The sequence below is a fragment of the Puma concolor genome, chromosome E2, assembly GCF_028749965.1.
Source record: "Puma concolor isolate L17-30 chromosome E2, mPumCon1.1.hap2, whole genome shotgun sequence".
NCBI lineage: Eukaryota > Metazoa > Chordata > Mammalia > Carnivora > Felidae > Puma > Puma concolor.
This window is the reverse complement of record NC_141681.1, coordinates 21,707,534-21,725,425: the sequence shown is the minus strand read 5'-3', so window position 1 is coordinate 21,725,425 and position 17,892 is coordinate 21,707,534. Positions and strand designations below refer to the sequence as shown.

The 17,892-nt window shown below is 43.6% G+C and overlaps 1 protein-coding gene across 2 annotated transcripts in view; it reads right to left on the bottom strand.

Moving 5' to 3' along the window:
• CDH11 (cadherin 11) overlaps window positions 1-17,892 on the bottom strand; it is a 154,506-nt gene that overhangs the window by 79,627 nt on the left and 56,987 nt on the right. For both annotated transcript variants that reach the window (XM_086689280.1, XM_086689279.1), the window contains one exon: window positions 10,882-11,006. The gene's annotated coding sequence lies outside the window, so the exon portion shown is untranslated. The remainder of the gene's footprint in view (window positions 1-10,881; window positions 11,007-17,892) is intronic.

Below are 17,892 nucleotides of genomic sequence, written 5' to 3'. Positions count from 1 at the left end.
CAAGGGCAGAGGTGAGGGGAGTGATCATGTCTAGATGGCACTGTCAGCACAGGGTCTGTGTTTTATTCTGATTAAGACGGATATCATGACGTATTTTTCAGGAAGGACTACGGGCAACGGCAGTCACTCTCCAATCCCTGCCCCCACTTGGCTGCTGATTAAACCTCTACCTGTATCCCCTCCACCTCATCTTCTCAGTTAAACTTCTGACCCTGACCTTGCTTCCTGCAGGCCTGGTCATCTGCACCTCTGTTTTCCCTCTCACTCTGGGCAGTCACTGCACCCCCAGTTCTCCTGCTCCAGCTCTTACCCCTCCTAACCTAGACCTCACTCTGGCCTCACTCTGGGCAAAGAAGGGAGCGAAGGAGTCTTCTCATGGATCAGGAGAAAGCTGTTCATACACGCTTGGAAGCAGCATTTATTTTGTAAAGCAATCAGCAGGACTCAGTGGGAAACCTCTCTTGCCCACCCCCCCCCCCCGGCCCCCACCTAAGTGCAGGGGCAGCCAGCTTCTGGGAGAAGCATGGATTAAACAGGATTAAAATCTGTCTTCAGAGTAGAAGTGATTTAAGCTCCATGCGACCAGAGGTTGTGTCTTGTCTTGCTCCTCACAGTATCTTGGTACTTAGCACAGTGCAAAGCATCCAATGAATACACATTCAATGAAAACAATGAAGGTACAAATGAATCTGGTGTATTCATGCAGACACAAGGAGGCTTGTTGCACAATAGAGTTTTGTGGCAGGTTGGGTTCTCTGGGAAGACAACTCTGAGATGGAGTTTCCCATGCGGATGTTTATTACGGGGTGCCCTTGAGAATGATGCATGTGTGAGGGAAAGGAAGCAGGAGCACACAGAGAGAGAAAGTGAGATATGCTGGAGGCCGACAACAGGCTCAGGTAGCCCTGTGCAGTGCTCTGGGCGAGGATGGCCCTTCCAAATGATCTCAGGTACAGCCGAGAGGGCCAAAGCCCTGTTGATCCAGACATCAGATGTTGGCTTCCCCCAGGAGGGGCCATGACCTTGGCTGGAGCTACAACTGAGGCAAGTCCTGAAGGGGTGGAGAGCTGCAGGTTCTCTCCCAAAAGCACGCCCTCTGGCTAGGGACACCAGTCCTCTGGTGAAGGCAAAACAGGGGAGCATATGGCAGTGTGGTTTAGAAGCAGTTCTGCCTACGCTGAGATCTACTGTTTCTTACAGATCTTGGTATGGAAAATGAAGGGTTGGCGATTTGGAGCGGTAGATCTGTGGTGCCATAGAGCACTGGCAGGAGTCTTAGAAGAAAAAAGGGACTTAGAATCTTGGCTCCATGGGGGTTGCCTGGGTGGCTCAGTCCATTGGGTGTCTGACTCTTGATCTGGCTCAGGTCATGATCTCACAGTCCATGGGTTCGAGCCCCACATTGAGCTCTGTAGTCATAGTGCAGAGCCTGTTTGGGCTTCTCTTTCTCTCTCTCTCTTTCTTTCTTTCTTTCTTTCTTTCTTTCTTTCTCTCTCTCTGTGCCCCTCCCCTTCTTGCTCTCTCTCTCTCTCTGTCTTTAAATCAATCAATCATGGCTCCATATACTATGTGTGACTCTGAACAGGAGACAACTGTTTTCTAGACTGCTTAACCTCTCTCAGGTTGATTCAGTTTATTCAGTTTATTCTTCCAGAGATTGAGATGGAAAATATCCAAGTGCAGGGATCAAAGCAGGTGACGCAGAAGGAAGGGCTGTACAGGTAGTGGGAAAGGAGGAGGTTGTCCCTTCTGAAAATGGACTTGGAGCAGTAAGCACTGCCTTATCTGGGAGTGCCAGCCAAAACCCTCAGCAGTGGATCAGACAATGTCTCATTCCTATGAAGGCCCATTCACCAAGTGTGCACATATACCCCCTGCGCTGTGACAGAAGACACAGCATGAAGCAGCCAACTTCCATCCTCAAAGATCCTGCAGACGTGTAGACAAATAAATGGCAATAAGGTCACAAAGGAATGCCATGGACATCTCCATCAGGCACAGTGCCGGGGGCCCATAATACTTTAGGGGCTCACAGGAATGTTTTTTTTTTTGTCTTTTTGGTTTTTTTGAATTGAGATATAATAGACGTATACCATTATATAGTTTCAGGTGTACAATATGATGATTTGATATTTGTATATATTGCAAAATGATCACCACAATAGATCTGGTTAACATCTGTCACTACACATAGCTATAGTTCTTTTTTTTTCTTGTGATGAAAACTTTTAGGATCTACTTTCTTAGCAACTTTCAAATATCCAATACAGTATTACCAATATACAATCCAATATCCAATTTCAAATATCCAATACATGTATACCATGCTATACATTATATCCCCAGGACTTATTTATTTTCTAATCGGAACTTTGTACCTTTTGATCACCCTCACCTATTTTGCCCACTCCCCACCCCCAGCCTCTGGCAACCACAAATCTGTTCTCTGTACCTATGAATTCAGTTTTATTTATTTACTTTTTTTAGATTCTACATATAAGTGAGATCATACAGTATTTGTCTTTCTCTATCTGACATATTTCTCTTAGCATACTGCCCTCAAGGTCCATCCATGTTGCTGTAAATGGCAACATTTCCTTCTTTTTTATTGTTGAATAATATTCCAGTCTGTGTGTGTGTGTGTGTGTGTGTGTGTGCGCGCGCACGCGCACCACATTGTCTTTATCCATTCATCTGTCTATGGACACTTGGGTTGCTTCTATGTCTTGGCTACTGGAAATAACTCTCCAACGAATATGGGGGTGTATATATCTTTTTGACTTAGTTTTTTTTGGCCCCTGTGGGTAAATACGCAGAGGTGGAATTACTGGATCATACGGTAGTTCTATTTTTAGTTAGGTTTTTTGGTTTTTTTGTTTGTGTTTTTGAGGATCTTCCATACTGTTTTCCATAGTGGCTGCACCAATTTGCATTCCTACCAACAGTGCACAGGGTTCCTTTTTCTCCACATCCTCACACAGCTTCTTTGAATGTCAGAAGAAAAATTGGCCTTTTAGGGTAGAAGATTATATTCATCTTTATATGAAAACAATCATAAAATATATTATTTTTATGGCAAAAGGGGCTCTTAAAGGTGAACTTCAACTGCCTAGGGCCCATGGAAGGCATGTTGAGACCCCCCAAGAAACCAAAGGACTAGGGGGAAAGAAGTGGCAAGCTCTATCTCACGGGGTCAGGGCACTCCATCTGGAGGAGCTTCCTCTCTGTATATCCAGAGAAATGGGGACAGAGAAGGAAAACTCGTGCAAGGGAATCTGAAGGGAAGCATCACAGTGAGTTCCAAGACTACTGGCAGTAAGATGTGGATGCAGAGTAAATGCGGGATGACATGGGAGCTTCAGAAGATGAGAGGGAGTGGAGGTTGGATCTTGTCAGTCTTACAAGCGGAGCGCCCTGTAGTTGTTTAAGAGAAACCCTGCAGCAGCTTGGAGGGGAAGAAGCACTGGGGAAGCGGGCACTGAGCTGGACGTGCTCCCAGGAGCCCAAGTGCCAGCCCCCCCGGCCGTTCCCGTGTGAGCACAGGCTGCTCGCTGCCATTGCGGGTTCTGCTCCAACCCTTGACAAGAGTGAAACTACATAAGCGATAAAGGCTTTTTCTTTCTTTGCCCAAAGCCTGACGTAAACGGGTTAGGGGCAATGAATAACAATCCTCCCGGGTCCATTTTTCAAGTGGAAATTCTAAGTGAAACTGGAAGTGTTGAGAGGTCCAAAATAGTATTTGTTATGGACAGAAACATAGTACTTCAGGAAACTTACCAGACATTCATTTAGAGAGGCACCTTCTCACTTGCCCTTGCAAGTGTGTGGCCAAATTTTTTTAAAATTCATTTTCTTAAAAAAAAAAAGTGTATAAGAACTGTTGCTGTGGCAACCTAACAGCATTTGGAATGGTGCTTAGATTCTAAAATTCAGAGCCTCTTGAAAAGATGAACTCACTGGCCTCTCCACAATTTTTCTAAAGCTTCCAAATAGAGGCATCTGGCAGGTGTCAGGCTGTAGCCTTCTAGATCCTCAGCAGACACAATTAATTGGTGGCAGATTTCAGTATGGCTTGTCACCTTTCCTTCTCTGCTCTTTCAAACTTCCTTGAGCTTGAGTCCCCCACAGGGCACAGGGTAATTTGGGTTAGTAGCCTCCGGAGGAAATGGTGATTCTGTGGCTTAGGAATCACATGAAGCCAGGGAGGGCTGACAGGTAATGGCCTGATTTTTGTCCTGAAACAGTGGGAGCAGCTGAACCTTCCTAATGGAACCAACATAAGGAACAGGTAGACTAGAGGGAGTGCAGGAGACATGCCCTCACTGGCATGTGAGTTCCACGAAAATAGGACCGACATAGTCATATTCACAGGTGCACGTGTGGAATCAGGATGGAGCAAGCAGTCAGTAAATATGTGATTACTGCATGAAGGAATGGATAGATGGCTAGGAAGTCATTCCTTAAAAGATTCTACCCCTGCACTCTCAGTTTCACCTGTTCTTCAGCTGAGAGATGTCTGTATGCCTGCCACCCCACAGATCACCATCACACAGTCTGCAAAGAGCACGTACATGTCTTGACACAAAACATGAAAGAGAGCCACGGAGGCTTTCAGTAATTATTTGATGAGTGAATGAATGAATGAATGGATGGATGAATACCTGAAAACAATACTCCTAGACCCTGAGCACTTGACTACAAAGCCATATCACACTGTCTCCTTGGGTTACTTCCTGCCTGTCACATTATTCAAAGTCCCTCTCACATAGAATACCAACTGTCCCTGGCCATGAAATGCACGGAGGAAGTACACAGATAACTTGAGCAGTCAGGAGCTTTGATCTTGAAAAGGAGGGAATTCTACACCAGGCTCTGAGGTTTGCCTCTCTAGAGTTGACAAGCAGAAAAGGAGAGTCACACTATCTACACGGCCGGTTGTCAGAAATGAAGTGATTAGATTTTAACTGGACTGTGTGTTCCTGCCCTGGACCAATGGGCCCAGGAAAGCAAGTGCAGAGAGCATGCTCACCTGTCTGAGACACTCACTTCTTGCTGAGTGAGCACTTGACCAGACAGGGCAAAACCCCTTCCCGAAGATGACCACAAGGTAGATAACCGGTGGCCCAAAGAATGGCCCTTCCTGATGTCTCCATCCTGGACCTGGATTTGCTGCTTAGGGCATCTCAGAGCAACTGACACGAAGTGGAACATGTTCTAGATTTCAGGTATACCTGGGTTGTCTCAGGAAGTAAGTGCTGGGGAGAGGAAGCTCACGCAGGTCTCTGGGTAACTGACATCCAAGCTGTATCTTCATTAGGGATTAAATCCATACAATCATTGCATGCAACGTGACAAAATGATTTTCAAAAATCAGTGATTCTAGATGAAGGGTTCCTAAGAATTCATTGTATTATCTTTGCAACTTTCTGCAGGTTTGTTATTTTTCTTAATTTTAAAAAGTTTAAAATCGGGGCGCCTGGGTGGCGCAGTCGGTTAAGCGTCCGACTTCAGCCAGGTCACGATCTCGCGGTCCGTGAGTTCGAGCCCAGCGTCGGGCTCTGGGCTGATGGCTCAGAGCCTGGAGCCTGTTTCCGATTCTGTCTCCCTCTCTCTCTGCCCCTCCCCCGTTCATGCTCTGTCTCTCTCTGTCCCCAAAATAAATAAACGTTGAAAAAAAAAAAAAGTTTAAAATCAAAGGAGAGCATGTAAAGCAAACAAGGAGAAAAACTTCATCAAGTTTTCTTTTTCTGGAACAGTGTGCATAACAGTGTCTATAGCTAGATATGATCTATAGGTACAGATGAGGAGAGTGTGCAGATAGGTACAGAAAGGTAGTCATAGGTACAGATAAGTGACTATGTGGATATGTGTGGTTCTAACTGTCCAGAAAATCTCTGGACAGTCACACATGAATCCAAAAGTAGCAGCTGCCTCCAGGAAAGGACAGGCATTGAAGGAGACTTAATTGTCTGTAGACCTGTTATCACCTTTTGAATTTCAAACCATCTTCATCTATTTAACAGTCTTATCTACTTAGATAATAAAGACGAAAATAGCCCACCTCATCATGACAAACACTGGCTCAAGAGCTGCTGTACTGCTCTCTGTCTCTACAGAACTTCTATACTGCAAAATTCTTCCTGATCTTTTCCTGGTAAACTCTTACTCAGGCTTCACGTCTAAAGGTCACCTCTCTACTGGAGCTTCCCGATTTCCTCTTTTTTCTACTATTTTTCACAGTCCCTCTGTGCACCTTGTGCGACCCTGGACCTGTCTAGAAGGAGCTATGCACCATGGTTATTTGTCTGCCAGCTTGACTCCATCACAAGAAGGGAGGTTCTTCGAGGCATGACTTTAGTTTCATTGTTGTATCCCCCGATGCACGTGCACTTGTCCCATTGTTTTATTTCCAGTACCTGGTCCAATGACTACAACAAGAACAGTTCTCAAGAGATGGCTGATAAGTTAACACATTCAGTGTTCTCTTTGCCTCTCCCAATGTGTTACCTCTCACAGAGCACATACATTCAGCTGCATACTCATGCATTAGCCAGAAGCCTGAGTCTCCTTTATAACCAAGTGGAGATTTAGGACATGGCCATACCCAAAGAATTGTAACACAGTTGCCCTCCAAGTTCATTAAGGCAGCAAAAGAACTGGAAGAGTCAGTGCTCAGGAGAAGAGACCCTAGCTCTACCCACTGTTAATCAGATGTCCCTTGGCAAGTTCATGTTAACCTCTCTGGACCTCAAGGTCCTCATCTACAAAAGAATTGTGATGACTGCACATACCACTCAAAGTTCTGGTGATATCCAACAAGATCGTGAATGTAAAGCACATAGCACAGTGGCCGCACGTGGACCCGCTCATTAAATATCAGCTCTTACTGTTATTATCAGGAGTGGTCTCTGCATTTTGTTCACGGTTAGTTAAATAAAGCAAGATCAAAGAACCACAACTTTGGTTGAAGTTGCCCAGCACACAAAAGCTTCCTGTAATTCTTGGTTGATTGTGGTACTGGCAGTCACATCGCACAGACTGAAGATCGGCAAAGAAGTCAGCAAGTGGACTGTCTGTTTTTGATTCAGGTGACACCAGCTATAGACAGATACTTGGCCTCTTTCTCCACAATGGCCTACATCCCAAAATAGGAAATGTGCATTCACAGACAGACCCAGCAGGCACAGGGGGTTAGAAGGCAGGCTGCCAACATTTCAGACTGTCAGGGACAAAGCAGGGCCTGGTGGATACTTCAACACAGGTGAGCCGCTCCCCCCCCCAAAGCGGCTTTTTGGGATTGATTTTTATGCAAATGAAAGATAATTGGGTGACCTGTGACCACTGGCCCCTGCTGATTATCATTCAGGAGAATCTCAATGCATGTACGCTTTTCATGAACAGAAGGGCAAATACTTTTCACTTCAAGGCATTCCTATCTGCCCCAGTGCCCTACTATACAAGCCCAGCCAGGTAGCAGGGCTGAGAAGCACTATCCTGTAGCTAACCTAGGTCATTCCTCCCTTGCTCTGAGGAGACACCTAAGTAAAATGTGTGCCAGGAATGAGGCTCAAGTGGATCTCCCTGGAGGTCAGCCTAAGAGCTGATCGTATAAGCCCGAACTCTGTCACCACCATTTGTTACAAGTCTTTCTCTCTACCCCATCTCACTCTTTTTTCTTCCTACTTGGATTTTGAGCACTTTATACAGAGCAACTTGATTGGAAGCTCCTCCAGGAAAAGGGAAGTGCCCTTTCATCTCTGCCTTCAAAAAACATACCTTCAAGAAATGCTGGCATTGTGAACTGATCATGGACCAAGAATGTGAGTCCTCAGCCTAAGTTGTTGACTAATTTTGTTTTGTTCTTCCAAAACCTTATAGTATAATCATGAACAAGTCTTTCCTTTCTTCTAGGTAAATAAAGTAAAGTAAATAAAATAAAATAAAATAAAATAAAATAAAATAAAATAAAATAAAATCCTTTCTGTAAACAAGAATCTTAGCCTGAAAGATCAAGTGGCCATTCTGTCTATACCATGCTGTGGTTTTTTGTCAAGGGTTTTATGAACATTAGAATAGTTTACCTTCCTCTCCTTAGAAAGAGGCTATGCAGAACTTTTCAAACTAGGCTGTTCTTAATTTCTAAATAGAAAAAAGAAACAAACAAACAAACAAAGACAAGTAGCAGATTTCCTAAAAGAGAAATTAAATTCAAGTACTTTCTATTTAACTTCTGACTCTGCTTCATTGATACCTCATTCTAATTGTCCCTATTATGTAGAAAAATAGGAAATGTCAGTTGCATGTTCTATTGAATAATTCACAGGGCCAATGAAACCAAGAGACCCATTTGGCTTGTCAGAAATGAGATGATCATCATTCCCAGACATTTCTACAGGAGGGATGCATCTCGTCTGCTGAGCCAGGCTTTGGAGCAAATGAGTGCAAAATATGCTAATTTGAGGGGAGCCAGTCTTACACAGCAGATCGTACTGGTGCCTTCACAGGGAAGGGCCACTCTGCTCCTTGAAGACAGTTTTCATTCATTGGTTTATTCCCACAATAAACATCAATCAGAGCAGGGGAGAAAGATTTGGGGGGCCTCCCCAAATTGGAATTTTGTCCTCAGACAGACTCACATTAAAATATGAGTGTGCGAACACCCGGAAAATCACCAAAGATTTACGGTCTAGTCACAGGGGATGACCATCTATGTAACAAAAGCTTGCGTGGACTGTAAGAAAAGAGTCCTGCCTCATGTGGAGGAAATTTTTTTTCGTCCTTACAGAGCAGATTCATTCACGGATAAGAGAAAATAAGGGAGTGGTAAAATACATAAGCTCTAGCTAAAGTCACGCATCTCAAGGATAAAAATTTCCAAGGATAAAAATTATGGCGATATGGTCATACACAAGCTGTTTATCTTCTCCAAGACTCATTTTTATCATTTAGAAAATCTTGGATATTTATAGTACCTACCACATTAGGTTTTTGCAAGGATTATGGGGGGTGATGCCTTTAAAGATCTTATCTGCCCGATGTGTACTAAGCAATCAATACCTGTTAGCTGCCATTTTTCTGACTTTTCTCTCTGTGGTAACATCAGCTGCCCTTCCTCATCTTCTATTCAAAATATACTTAAGTTCCTATTCATATGTTTGATTAATATTTATTGAGAACCTGCTTGAGGCCAGATACAGTGGTTGCAACTAGGAACACAGCAGTCCCCAAGTAAGTCCTGCCTTCGAGAATCTCCAGCTATAGCTGGGAAGATAGACAATTAAATAGATAATTACAGCCCAATGTTGAAGTCATAGTAAATGGTGTAATCTTGGACTACTAAAGTGTTGCCTAGGAGACACCTATTACTCAGTCTACAGGGATCAGAGAGAATTCCTTAGAGATAGCGAGGTGCAAGCCAAGATATAAAGTGAGTGAGAGTTAGCTTGTAAGGAAAGAGAAATTATGGGACTTTGTGTAAATACAGTTGTACCCTATAGTAGATCGTACAGTAGATGCATATAGTAAGGGCTGGGTGTACAGAGAGAACGGCCAAGAGATGAATCTAGACAGCAAAACAGTGGCCTTGTCATGGAAGAAGTTTATTAAGGAATTCATATCTCTGATACTGAAAAGATTAAGCAGGAAAATAAAATAATATCCAGATGTAGGGACATTGTTTAGGATTTGTATGAAAGATACAACATGCTGGAGTTGAAGTAACCCCAGATGCAAAATGACCTGTCAGGTGGCAACAACCTGGAGAAACAGGATCATGTTTGGATGACGGCAGTGGGGATAAAGAGAAAAAAAAAAAAAAAAAAATATATATATATATATAGATATATATATATATCTATATATATATATATAGAGAGAGAGAGAGAGAGAGAGAGATATTTCAGAGATAATCAGAGTAGCACCAGTAAGAAGCAATAGGAATAAACTGCTGTTGGAGGTAAGGGATTGAGAGGCATATGGTACCCTTCCCATGTTTCTGATCTGGGTTAATTGTGATGCTACCCTGAAATGTGACACATAGGACAAAGTGAAGGTTTAGAGGAGAAAGCATGACTTATATTTGGCCTCTGCATTTAAGGCACTTGGTGGACATCTACATGGAGATGAGCCATGGACATATGGATAGATGGGTCTAGACCCCTAAAATGTAGGGAATAATGCTGGTAGAATTAATTATTAAATTTCTACCTGGATATTAGAATGTCTTGCAAAAATAGCTTCAGTTACCACTGAAAAAATAGAGGAGATAATTGGATTCATAGAATCCTAAAACTTAAAAACTGTTAAAGACCCTAGGTCCAACCACCCTGTGGCCCGAAAAAGAGCTCATTAACCTAAGGGCACATGGAAAGTGAATGGAAAAGCTGGGCCTGGCAGTTGAAATCAGCCTTTTGGCTTATGATCTTATGTTCTTTCTTTCAAGGTCTAAAAGGTTCAGCCTCCTGGCCATGGGATGTAAGCCACCTTGTTCACATTTATAGAATTATCTTCAAAAGAAGAAAAGGTGGGAAAAAGCAACATGGCAATTTTTCTAGTCTATCCAGCTGAGTTTTTGCTGAAGAATCTCTTTTAGTTCTTTCTTCCTCCTCTGAATCTTCTATAGTCACCCCTCTTCCCCCCCAAAAAAAACAAACAAAAAATTATCACGTTTGTACTAATACATAACAGATGTTCAATAAAGAGACCCCAAGAACAACAGTGAATAATCACATTTCTCAAATCCCAAGAAAGTAGGCCAGCTTTCATCTCAGGTACTTCTTTAGATTTGGTGAAGGTTCAAACAAAGACAGGTTGCAGGGAGGGGCCCACTGGGCATCATTTCCACCTCCACATCCATAGTATAGTAAAGTGGGTCCATCTTACCTTCTTCACCCATTGGATACTTGCTGCCAATTTCTATAACACACTCCACCCATCTGATTGGTCACTCAACAAATGACAACAGGAACAAGTGTCACGGGTCCACTGAGCCGAAAATACAGTGATTTCTGCAAAAAGTGAAAGGACCATTATTAATCTAAAGGTGACGTGAACCGATAAAATGACATACTACTCGACACTGGGGATACACAGTTGCATAGATAGACTTTTCTTGGAGGAAAACAGCCCAGGTGTGGAGAGATGTAAACAAATGATCACAGTTGTGTAGGAAATGGGAAAAACCTACCATGGGTTTAAAGGTATCAAAAGACGGTGTGACTGTGTGTGTATTTGGTACTTGGACAAAAAGATAAAGGGAGCCATTCATCCAACTTCTTACAATACACTACATACGTCACATACATTTGCTCCAGCAAACCTGTAGGGGGATATGAAGTCTTGGAGCCAGTTTCTGAGAAAACCCACATTGTGTCTGAGTCCAAAGTAGGTACCTTCCCTCTGCGAGGGAGAAGCACTATTGTGGTGCTGCCAGATCCTTACAGAATGAGAGTCTCCAGGGCAAAAGAGTGACGGTGGTGGCAGCGGTGATAGGAGATGTCATCCCTACACCAGCGGAGCTGAGCAGACAGAGCTGCAATTCTTTATCAAGATTACATTCCTCCCCACCCCCTCCCACACTACAGCATACTCTGGATTTCTGTGTGGGGGCTGTGTTCTGCCCAAATTCTGGTCTGATTCATCTTCATATCTCCCAAAGTGTCTAACACATTTCCTAGCCCAGAGCAGCTGCTCACTGTATATCTGTTCGGTGAATGAAGAGACGAATACAGAGTGTCTGAACAGCTGTCGTGTTCAAAAACTGAGGCACTGAACCAAGGAAGGTGGTGGCTGGCATAGCTTTAACACAATGACAGAGAGGATTTCTTGAACGTCCTTCACCTCTAGGGCTTCTACCTTCTAGGATTAACCTGGTCTGCGTTAAGAACTGAAACAGGTTCTTAGTTGACTTTCTTTATTATGCTTCCTTTCTGCTTCTGAATCCACTTTTCCTTGTCTCATCTTGGTTCCATCCAACAGCTCCTCACACATTATCCCTTCTGCTAAACAACAACAACAGCAGCAACAGCAGCAGCAGCAACGACAACAGTCAAAAACCCTTCTTGGTGAATGGCTGAAGATGAATTATAAATCTAAAATGTGTCCATAGCATCTTGATTCGGTGACTGTAGCAAGAATAATAAAATTGTCCTACTCTGTGCTATTCCCAGGATGTCGAGGACAAAGTAGCACTGGGATTATTCCCAGATGGACATGGTGTCTGGTCATAGAGAAAAAGCCGCATGGACAGTGCACACAACCCATAACTGATGAAGGACCCTACTTTGCAATCACCTTGCATGTTGAGCTAGTCTCCAAAAATGCCCCCCTCCCAAAGGAACCCTACCCGCAAATATTCATGCCCCAGTGCCCCTTCTATGTGAATCTGAGCTGTCGTTGAGTCACCCATGAGACAGAGCAAAGTGACACTCTACACTTTCAGACGATGAGTCATAAGAAATCTTGTAGCCTATCTTGTGCTCTTGGAAGCTTCATCTGGGAGAAGTCAGTTGTCATGTCAGAAGTCTGAATACTCTAGACCTGCATGCTGGGAGGAAGCACTAGCTAGCCATGTGGAGAAGCTGCATGGATAGAGAGAGAGATGCCCAGCCATACCTAGCTATTCTAAGCATCCAAGCTGAGGTGCCAGATGGTGGACAAAGATGCCATCTTGGACTTCCAACTCAGTCAAACTTTCATGTGACTCCAGCCATCTGACTACACAGCATGAGAGACCCCAAGTAAAAACCACCCAGATGACTTCACTAAACTCAACTATAAAAGGTAATAGTGAATTGTTATAAGTCGCTAAATTGGGGACAGTATGTTACTCAGCAATGGATAACTAGTACACCATAAATGGAACAGACATCTGCCACAAGCCTCACCAATGTATTCTCTTTAAATACATATCACCACTCTGGCTGTCATGAGCCCATCTGGGTATCTCACCCGACCACTCAAAGGATTAGACTCTTTGCCCAAGATGTACAGCGAATAACACCCAAGGTGGGACCAGAATCCCACAAGGGCAGACATGATAGCCTATGCTCCGTCTGTTTGCCTGCCCCAGTATGCAGTCAGCGAATCATGCAGCTGCATCTGTTGCCAGTGTGCTTCTCAGAGTTTACTTCTCAAATCTATAACAACTAATTGAACTCCCCTTTTGCCTCATACTGTTTACCTCTCTGCAAACTATTCTCTATAAAACTCCTTTCACCAAAAACCTGCACAGACAATCAAGAGCTTTGGAAGGAAATCAAAAATAGCCGGGTGAAATGTCTATGAATTCCAATCCCTGCAAACATTCAAGAAAGAGGAGATGTAGGTTGTGTGGGAAATGTTGGTATACAACTGCACCATGCTTCTTAGAAAAGAAAACAATGACAGAAGAAATCCTGGCTGTTTTTGTGCTTTCAGCAGACTCAATTCAGTGTGAGAGGACCATGTGTGTATGCTCCCCCATCTTCTCTTTCTGCACTGCTGTTCCTGCTTGGAATTTTCATTTTCCCTCCTCCCCGCCGCATCTCATGATTCCCCAGGACTTGGAATCATGCGTTCCCTTCTGAGCCAGGGAAATCCAACCCAGCACTGTGACATCCATCCCTACCTACTCTCCAAGTGACGCCCCTTCCTTTCTCAAGGACTGTGTGCTGTTACGGACCCTCTCCCAGGACAGAGTCACCGCCTGCTTCCAGCTCTGTCCAGTGCTGCACACAGAGGTCCCGCAGCACTGAGCCTCTAGGGGCAGAGACACAACATGCCATAGATTACTGCAGAGAGATGGAGAAATCAGGAAAAAGAACACTGAAGCCAAGAGTGTCAAGCAGGATGGAGAAGACCCTTAGTGAGCATACAAAAAGCAAGGAGAAAATCCAGGGAAGGATGGGGATATGATTGTGGCATTGTGGCAGATTTCTCTTGCTGAGCTCTGAGTGTTTAGAAGGCTCAGTACACGCAAGTCCATAGTCTTTCTTTTGACCCACGGGTCATACTGCTGTCTCTCTCTGAGGATCTCTGCTCCAAATCACACGCTTTGACTGACAGATCTACATGTATGGATCCTCCATAAGATGTGGACGCAGGCAGCTCAGACAGGGGCCAGGAGCATTGTTAACACTACAAGGACAACAAAAACAACAATATGTGGTGCTGTGGTCGGGGGAGGGTAAGGGCTGAAAGCATATGTGAATTAAAATAGTCCGCATCCCACTAACTCCATCAGCACATGCTTCAGGGTCCCAGGCCACTAAGTATGCAGTGCTGATGCAGGTATGGCAGGGGGGGTGACGGGTGAAAGGGGAAAGAGTTGTTACTGAAGGGAGCAAGGGAGCACAAGGAGACAGTGACAGCTCCATTTTACAAATGAAGAAACTGAGGCTAAGCAGGAAGTGCCCAAGTGCTTAGAGCAAGGATACAGGGTAGCTGGACTGGATCACCAACAACCCACTCCTTTCCTACCAGATTTAAGAACACACAATGAGACCTTTCTGGGGTAAATCATGTCTGTACCTCTGGTATGTCAGCCCAGAAAACTACTTTTTGGTGTAACAGTACAAGGGATTTCAGGTATCTTGGTAGGGAGCTGAGACAAACTATGATTAAATATGTTACTATTAAATAAACAAATTAAATATCAGGTTTCTGAAACTGCCAGGTTTTTTTTTTTGTTTGTTTGTTTTTGGTTTTTTTGTTTTGTTTTGTTTTGTTTTTTGGCCAAGAAGTCAAGCAAAGGCCATATGCTTTTCTGCTTTAATGGAAAGATCAAGTGGTTTTGCAGATTCTGCTGTGTCTTTTTCTTGTTCTGTCCAGGCAGCACACAGGCAGTGGACTCTGGGCACCCTGTGAGCAGGGGTTTCTTCCTTTTATAGGTGTCACATGTTCCTGACATTGTTGAAAAGATGAATAAACCCAGTTAATAATCATCACTGAGTGTTTTTCTTTCCTGTAAAGAAATTATTGCCAAAGTTCCAAAACCATATGGTGAAACATATTTTGTAAGAAAGGTTTATAGATTCTGAATTTTTCTAAAAAATGGGGGGGAAGCAGTGAGGATACATTCAATTTAATGTATCCATGCTTTGGGGTGCCTGGGTGGCTCAGTCGGTTGAGCGGCTGACTCTTGATTTTGCCTCAGGTCATGATCTCATGGTTCGTAGGATCGAGCCCTGCATCTGGCTCTGCACTGATGGCGTGGAGCCTGCTGGGGATTCTCTGTCTCCCTCTCTTTCTGCCCCTTCCCTGCTGAAATGTGTGCTCATTCTGTATCTCTCTCTGAAAAAAAAAAAAAATCCAGGCTTTACCTTTTCCAAGCTAGTCTGACTTCGAGAAAACAAGACCTCTCTAAGCTTCAGTTTTCTCAGTATAAAATGGGGATACTAACTATTTTGTAGGATTACATTAAGAATAGTGATAATAATTGTATTACCTCACCCAGGATAGGCACTCAATAATTAGTACCTGTGATTATGAAAAGGTATAGATTGTGCTTTTTCCATTGTACATGATGTAAAAAGTAGTTTTGCCTTTTATCATAGATTTGCTATTCATAAAGCTCTCTGGTACATGTATAAGCATCTATAGAGAAGTAATATTCACGTATTTTGCATGCATCGTATATAACATATACTTAACATTAATCTGCAAGCGCTTCCCACACCATTCTTTTGCAGCTGAGGAAAGGGAGTCTCAAAGAAGTTCCGGGATCCCTCCAAGTTCCCCGCCTCAGCTTGACTTCTGCTCTCACCCAATGTTAAGGGCTGCCAGCTGCCCACAGCTCACGCCTTCCTGCAAAACCTCCAAGGCCGGCCCCTCACCGCCTGGACAGGGATGACGCCCAATGTCTGACCATAATTACAAGAAAACATCCATAAAGAGGTCCTGGGCTCCAAATGGATTTGACACAGTGGCCCTTTAAATCAAACTCTTAACACGATTTTCTTTATTTCCCTTTAGCAGTTTTTCTAAGTAAGCCATGCCTTTAGAGGCACCTAATACAAAGTGACAACCTTCACCGTTTTCCAAAGCGCCGATGGACGGCCGTGGAGAGAGTCCATTGTCACCATGGTAATTACCGCACAATACCTGGCGGCCAATGGACAGTCAGGAGGCTCAGGCAGCGGCTGAATCCGGCATTGTCCGGGCCCGATAAAAAGATTAGAAGCCCTGAAAAGCCGGGGAGCAGGATCTCACAGCTCTTTCGCTGGGCCCTGAAAGGACCATTGTGCTTGCACCATAAATTCTGGGTTCTCCGGGCACTTGACAACTGAAGCCGGGGACAATAGAATTCTTGTGTCCAACAAAACACTCCTTGTCCAATGCCAGTCTTATCAGCCGCATTTACAAATGTCTTTCGTTGTACCCAAATAATTCCCTATTAGAAGGACTATTGGGAGCAGAACTAAATAAATATTCACAGCCTTTGTAATATCGTTGGGAAATGAATAAACAAACAGTCATCTAGCATATGAGCAAGCCTCCTGCTACTCTACATTTTATCCCCATGTCTTGCCCAAATGATGTCGTTTTGATTTCTCTCTGTTAACATATCAACAATTGTGATCCTGGCAGCTCCAGTTTTATTTGCCACCTACTACATACCCCTGATCTACACTGCCTCGGTGCTTCTACGTGCATTTTTCTTTTAACTGATCTTGCCAACAGCACTGCAACCGAATTGTTTTATTCGGTTGCTACCTCCTAAAAGAGAAGGAATTTAACCTCAGAGTGTTAAATTGACTTAGCCAACATAACATAGCTAATTAATAGTAGTAGAATAAGAATTCCAACCTAGATTTCCCTTGCTCCTAAGGCTTTGCCTTCCCACTATGCCATGATGATTTCTCTATTGAATAAAAAAAGAATGAAATGTCAGAATAAGGGGGAAATCTAAGCACATCCACCGTAAAAGTCGCAAATATACATGGAGTCTGTTTATATGCTGTTATTGAACCTGAGAGGAACACTTACAGTAGAAGGAAAATAAAAAGTATATTTTATTTTTGCCCTAGAATGCCAGCCACTTTATATTTTAACCTTTTATGGAGACGGAGAGGTGGCAAGCAAACCCAGCTTCAGGAAGGTTTCAGGGATGTCCATACATCCTTCCCTTACAGGATGGTTTCAGGGATGTCCATACGGTGCACTGGTAAAGTTTTGGAAAGAATCACTGGGGTAAACAAAGCAGTCAGGGCACATACAGTCACAAACTCCCAGAACAACACTAACGCCTCCTTCTGCAGTTTGTTTTATTTTGCCTACTTGTCTCGGTGTTGTGAATGAACAAACATCTCAGCATTTGACAGTAAAGCAGCACACAGCAAAACAGAAACTCCTTTCTTGATGGAAGCATTTACTAGAGGACAATGATCTTTTTTATATTTTTACATAAAAGAAAAATCTGACAATATTAAAACTCGAAATGTTTCCCTATCAGGTCGGGAGATGGCCACCCTGGTTGATACAGCTTATGTGCCTCTTCCCAGTCTGCCCCCAGCCTCACGTCCTCCTGTCCTGCCCAGGTAAGTAAGGCCTGCTGTGCACCTCTGTTCCTCTAGATTTCTCTGCCAGGAAGAGCTCTGTTATTATGTCTGTCTGCCCCTTCCGATGTTGCATCCAAGGAAACTCTGAGCTTCTGGAAGACAGAAGCTACATCTTATAGTCAGTTTGTCTGGCCTGGGTCAGTACACGGCTAACCCTTAACAGAGCCTCGCTTATTGGAGAAATAGATAAATGGTATTAAACGGACAACAACCATAAAACTGTATTTAAAAATTTTTTAAACATAAAAATGTATCCTTTTTATCCACCTGATGTCAAAGTACAGGTATAATTTGTGAAAATTTTTAAGGACTGTCACATGTCCTCACTTGGCCCAAATTACACAGCCTTGATAAA